General features: G+C 39.7%; 1 long non-coding RNA gene across 3 annotated transcripts in view; it reads right to left on the bottom strand.

Annotated features, from left to right (window-relative positions):
* LOC108544652 (uncharacterized) overlaps window positions 1-2,282 on the bottom strand; it is an 80,715-nt gene extending 78,433 nt beyond the window's left edge. For all 3 annotated transcript variants that reach the window (XR_001889912.1, XR_001889913.1, XR_001889914.1), the window contains exons 1-2: window positions 2,185-2,282; window positions 1,373-1,491 (exon numbers count right to left, since the gene is read on the bottom strand). This is a non-coding gene — a long non-coding RNA (uncharacterized LOC108544652). The remainder of the gene's footprint in view (window positions 1-1,372; window positions 1,492-2,184) is intronic.
* Window positions 2,283-6,395: the final 4,113 nt, after the last annotated feature.

Genomic DNA, 6,395 nt, shown 5'->3' with positions numbered 1-6,395 from the left:
AAATAAAATATAATATAATAAATAAAAAAATAAAACACTCTGGTAGAGAGTCAAGGAATGAATTTACGAGAGAAGCTGAGAAAAGACTGAAAGGTGACAGACTTATTAAGAGATTATTGGAGTCATTCAGTGAAAAAAAAATCATGAAGACCTGAATTAAGACAGTGACAGTGGAAGGGAATAAGAGGGAATCCACAGGTATTTCTAAGCCAAAATCATTCTAAGAAGTGATTGTTTAGCTATCAGGAATGAAGGAGAGAGAGAAAAGGAGGAGGATACCTGGGACATACTTGGTTTATCAGAAATCTGAGCAGGAAAAAGAAGAAGTTTTAGGGAGAAAATAATGAGCTTAACTTTGAACACATTGAGATTTTGATAAAGATATTGATGAATTATAGATTTAGACAGAAATTGATTTAGATGTAGATACAGGCAATTGGATTTGTGGCTCTAGAGTTCAAGAGAGAAGGTTTTAGCTGGAGAAAGTGTGGAGAAATCTGTTCCCACCGGAATGGTGGTTGAAACAATGGGGATGTAGGTGAGATCAGCCTGTAGGAGTTTGTGAAGAAAGGGGTTTTACAGCCTTTGTTTTTAATCCATTCCTGTAATTCACCACTTCGTTCACCTTCTCTATATTCAATGATTCCTAAATATCTACTCCACTTTCACACTTGGAGTCAATATTATTTCCTTTCATTTGGTGCTCCTATTGGTCAAGGGAGCCTCCAAAAACCCACACAAGCCATGAGAAGTAAGATCCATGATAAACATGTCCTATTATAATGAATTTATTTGTTAATAGTTGTACCGTGAAGGCTTAAGATTACCAAATGACCATCTCCTTAGAAGTATAAAGCAAGCCTAGTAAGCTAAGAGTCATAATCCCCTTTTGTCAATTCTGACACTAGTTATGGCATATTGGACAAATTTAGGCAATATCTGGTTACTGAGGCTGATACTCTTATTATGCATACAGTACAGTGTATTGTTTTGCTCTTTAAGCAATCTTATATACACAGACATGAAATTATCAAAAATGCTTTTAATCCATTTCAGGGCATGTATTATAATACACAAAATAAATATATTTCCGTTTTTCACCACAGAAAGTCAAAAGGTCTGTTTTTCTTGGAGTATCCATAAATGACCTTAAAACTGACCCAAATATAACCTACTAATTACCCTCCATGTACCTTCCGACCCTGATTAGTTGTATTTAGCATTTATGTGAGACTGTGACTCTACTCTGGAAATCTTCCGTATAGCTTGTAACTCCCAGTGGAAAAAAAAATTGCTGTGACCTATACAGTTGGTGAAAAGAAAACACAGCTACACATTTCCAAAAGCAGAACAAAGCAATGAAATAACATACCTTTCACTAGGGACTTGGTGTTATCTGAAACCCTATAATCCACATCCCATTCTGCTTTTTCAATAGGTTGGATGATTTCAGTGGGCGAGTCAGAGAACTAATCAATTTTGAAACAGCATCTGCAAAAATAGATAACGTTCATGTAAAGGGCAACCTAGTCATAAAGCCTCATTGGTGTGAGTAAATAAACACACAGGCTTTGTATAGAGGGGTTCCCCTAAACAGGAGCGCAGGATTGGCAGTGTGATATTGCATCAATCATCAAAAGAATTTACCAAGCACCAACGTGTAGAATGAACTATGTGATTAAAATGACATGGTCCCTGAGCTTCTACAATGTAATTTAACTTCTGCGCTCCTAATGGAACATTTAAGAATCTAAAACTCATTGAGTCCCAAACTAAACTTTTCTCCCAAATTGCTTTTTCTCCTGTGTTTTCTATGCTAGTGAAGGAATCCATGGCATCCAAGATTTCTTTCTCTCCATTACCCCAGTTACCAATACATCTTTAAAGTTTATTGGCTCGACCTCCTAATGATCCCCTGAACCGTTGCCTTTTGCTTCATTTCTATAGCCATCACCCTTTTCACTAAGAATATTGTAACATCAATTGCTCTGAACCCCCCTCTTCCAATGTATCCTTCACACTGTTGCTAGAGTGATTTAACCTTCAAGTCTCAGTATATCGCTCGTCTGCTCAACTGCCTCCCAGTCAAAACTCTCTACCTTTTGTGCCATTCCTACTCATCTTTTAAGGTTCTCAGATCATTCAACTATTCATTCACTCAATAAATATTTATTAAGCACAAACCTCATGTTACACACAGTGCTAGGCACTGGAAAGACAGTGATGATATATAGTCCTGGTCTCACAAAATTTGCAGTGGCAAGAAAGTAAATGAAATAAAATGTGGCCGCGCGGTGGCTCATGCTTGTAATCCGAGAACTTTGGCAGGCCGAGGCGGGCGGATTATGAGGTCAGGAGATCGAGAACATCCTGGCTAACGCGGTGAAACCCCGACTCTACTAAATACACACACACACACACACACACACACACAGCCAGGCGTGGTAGGGGGCGCCTGTAATCCCAGCTACTCGGGAGGCTGAGGCAGGAGAATGGCGTAAACCCGGGAGGCGGAGCTTGCAGTGAGCCGAAATCGTGCCACTGCCCTCCAGTCTGGGAGACACAGTGAGACTCCGTCTCAAAAAAAAAAAAAAAAAAAAAAAATAACAAACTGATAAATATTGTGAGGAACTAACTTTGGTAGAAACAATTTATAAAGAGCTCTGGAGACCCCAAATATTTAAGGTGTGGGTAGAGGAAGAAAGGTCTCCAGAGGAATGGAAAGTAAGGTGGGAGAGAATATGCTGCCCTGGAATGTCAAAGAAAGAGAGTATTTTTGAAAACAAAAGAATAATTAAGAGTATCAAATCCTGCCAAAAGGTCAAGAAAATAAGAACTGAAGATTATCTTGGAATTTTGCAAAGACACTTGAAAACAATTTTGGTGGAGTGGTGTCGGCCGAAGCCAGCATGAAGTGAGTTGAGGAATGAATGAGAGATAAAGAAAGGGGGATAGCAAATATAGAAATTCAGCTGTGATGGTGAGAGATTTGGTAGCTGGAAGGGAATTTAGGGTTGAGGGAGCCTCCCCAGAAGGACCCATGCAATTTTTAGTACCTTCTTAATCATATTTTTGTCTTATATTATAATTGTCTTATATTATGTAACATTTGGCTTTCTGTTCCAGCACTAAAAGACAGGAAACACATTATTTCATCTTTGTATCTGCAACTCTTAGCACAAGTTCAGGTACAAATAAATACTCCATAAAAATCGGTTTAAAGGCTGAATATATTAGCGATCTGCTGTAATCCAAATTTGAAACTCATTCTTCAATTGCCATCATCCTTGACTTGTCTCTATTTTTCCTCTTGTCTGCCCTTCCTGACTAGCAGTCCCAAAGGTTACACAAGTTGTGGGTTCTTGGACTCCTGTTCTGACCTGTGTACACTCCATCTGTACACCAACCCCTGGAACTTAACACATGTGCAATTGCTCCCATCACTGTTCTCCCCCATAAGTCAGCCAGTCTACTTTTCCAACTTCTCTAAGACTTTTTATACCCAGAGGTATTTGAGGACTGTTCTGAATGTTGTGTTCCAATCCTTGCTTGTTCAGATGTGGTCATAGATATGGCTAGAGTTGAGCATAGATCTTTCCATGTTCCAAAAAGGCAGGCTTCTGCTTTTCCTAAATAATAAGCTATTGCTTTATTATATAGTCCATCAACACTGTATACCAGATGTTTGCTTGACAAATTACGACTCTGAATTCTTGATCCAGCGTTTTACCTCATGAAGAGACATATTTTAGATATGATTATCTACCACAAAATAATTTACCAAGAGCCATATTTGATTATTTGTATATTTACTCACTTTATATTCATTACTTGTATTTTTATTTACTTTCCCAGTCTTCGTTACTCCAGACTGGTTAAGGTCTTAAGGTCATAGGCTAAAGTTAAACACTCTTAACATAGAGACTCCCTGCATCATAATATTTCTGCAAAAAATTAAGACAGTAGGAATTTTCTCTGGACAAAACGCTTTTAAAAATCCAGGGGAATATTTCCTTCTTATTTTGTGACACCACTTTTTAATGAGCAAGGCATATGCCTTATATATCTGATAACACAAAGACAGACAATATGTCATACATAAACAGTAAGATTTTATCAGAATAACCTAAGATGATCTAGATTTGGCCATTTTGTGTTAGCTAAACATGACCTGAAATAAGAATTTTAGCTGTAATAATGTAGTGATTCTAAAATGTAAGATATTCTTTTAAAAGTTTCCTCATTCAGTTGCCTCATATATTTAGAGGATGCCTCAGAAAATAATCATTGTTCAATAGGGGCTTCATTGACATTTAGCTTAATTTAGTTTCACATCTTAACATTTTTTAGCCTCCTCCAACTAATTCCATTTAGAAAGTAAACTCTCCTGCTGTGCTGGTTAGTTCCTCTGGGAAGCAGACACCATGATGCAGTCTATAATGCAAGAGATATGCCTAAGAAAGATAAAAGGGAGATGGGCTTAGGCTGTATTTGCATGTACTATACAAAAGGTGGAGAACATGCCAATTACCCATGTCAAAAGATTTGGAGGCAGTGAGCCAGTGAAGATTATGCAGGGGCTAAATTCTCTCCTTGGCCACCTTTGCCTTAGACACAGAGTGGCTGTTCAATCAATCCTAGCTCATTTGAAACTTCATTGAGCAACAGCGAAGTTAAACATTTACAAGGTCGCATGCAGTCTCTTCTGAATTATAAAGCACTTTTTGAACATCCTCAATGTAAAGAAGGCAAACTGAGGCACAGTTCATGGACAGAGCCAGGCAGAGCCTGGAGCTCTTGCCCTCCAATGGGTGATCCTAACCCAGCACATTCATTCCCTTCCCCTCCCCCTGCTCCAAAGCTTGATGTGTGTTGAATACACTCAGTAGTTCTCAACATGTTTTTTCCTTACAGTTCTTTATTAGCAACATTCATTTAGGTTTTGGACTCTTGTCAAATGTAATGTGAATGGAGACCAGATGCCTTTTCTGAACTCAACAGAACAAGAGGAGAGTCACAGAGCCCATCTTGCCACAATCAAAACTAGAGCTTACAACAACACCCACTGTTGGTGACAGGCTGTGTGGAACAGGGCCAGTGCTGATCTAGCAGTATATGCCAGCTCAATGAGTCAGAAAAATGTTTCAGATGTGCCAGGTTGCTCAGAAATCCCCATCAGTTCCTGGGCAGAATAATTGTTGTGTTCTCCAAGAGCAAGGAACCAAGATGATCAGAAGCAACATCCCTGGGATGGTGTGTGTCATTCGTGTCCCTAGCTGGCAGCAGAGGGCCATTGCTTTGAAAAGGGTACTGTAGACCCACATGAAGGACTGCAAAGGTTAGGAGTAGGGTATCTGGCAGCCATTCAAAAACACAGGATGGGGGAGAAGCAATTGTGGGAAGGAATTCAAAGCAGACAAAAGGATTAACAGCAAAAGATGCAGGGTGTAGGGGGATGGATGATTATCGTTTGCTGTGGGTTTAGCAACACTAACATGTTTTTATGAATATTTACGAGAACATTTGGAAGCTGTGTCTTCTGCCCACACAGCCTCCACCCCCAAACCTCTTGGTAGAAACTGCATCATATTTAATGAGGTTGGGGGTGGAAGGGGGAACCAGGTCTTCTTTCCCTCCAGGTTGCCATTACCAAGCCTAGTTGCCAAGACTCCCAGGGGCAAATATTAAGTGAAGGAACGTTCGAACAAGAGAAGCCAGGCCTAGGTTTCTCTGCTTGTAATATGAAGCCTGACATGTGATGAAGGGAAATGAGAAGTGGAAGCAACGGTATCAAAAAGATATGAAAGAGATGAAGTGAGAAAGTCTCAGGAGAAAGGTCCATCTTGATGCCGGTGTTCTTGACTTCTTCAGTAGAGTAAAGGAGTTTATCAGTGTCTCTAAGTTAAATGAACTGTTAACAAAATCCCATCAATTCTCATTTCCTGTGAGTGGACTAACAGGTCAGACTCCTGTCCCTTCTGACTCCTGCTGCCTGGCTTTAGTCCACTTCATTCTACCACTACTTCCACCACAAGAGGCTTCTATCCTCATTGATTTTCTAAGTTTTCAATCCCCTAAAGCATGTATCTAATTATGTATTGAGGCAGAAGAGTAGCAGTCAGGACGACAAGTTCTGGAACTGCACTGCCCCCAGTCTAATCCAAGCCCCATAACTCTGGGAAAGTTACCTAACCTCTTTATATCTTAATGTTATCGCCGTAAAAAGGAGCTGATAACAGCTAAGGGTCAGTGGATGTAAACCGAGGAAAGTATTTGGCATGCAGTAAGAGCTCAATAGGTGTTAGTATTATTACTACGGACCATCCTCAATGTTCATGCAACAAGCGTCTTGCATATGACCCATGTTTTCATACATGACACACTGATACCCCTAA

Source organism: Rhinopithecus bieti, unplaced genomic scaffold (assembly GCF_001698545.2).
Source record: "Rhinopithecus bieti isolate Rb0 unplaced genomic scaffold, ASM169854v2 scaffold_21703, whole genome shotgun sequence".
NCBI lineage: Eukaryota > Metazoa > Chordata > Mammalia > Primates > Cercopithecidae > Rhinopithecus > Rhinopithecus bieti.
Note: the sequence above shows the minus strand (reverse complement) of the source record. Positions and strands in the feature narration are given on the sequence as shown.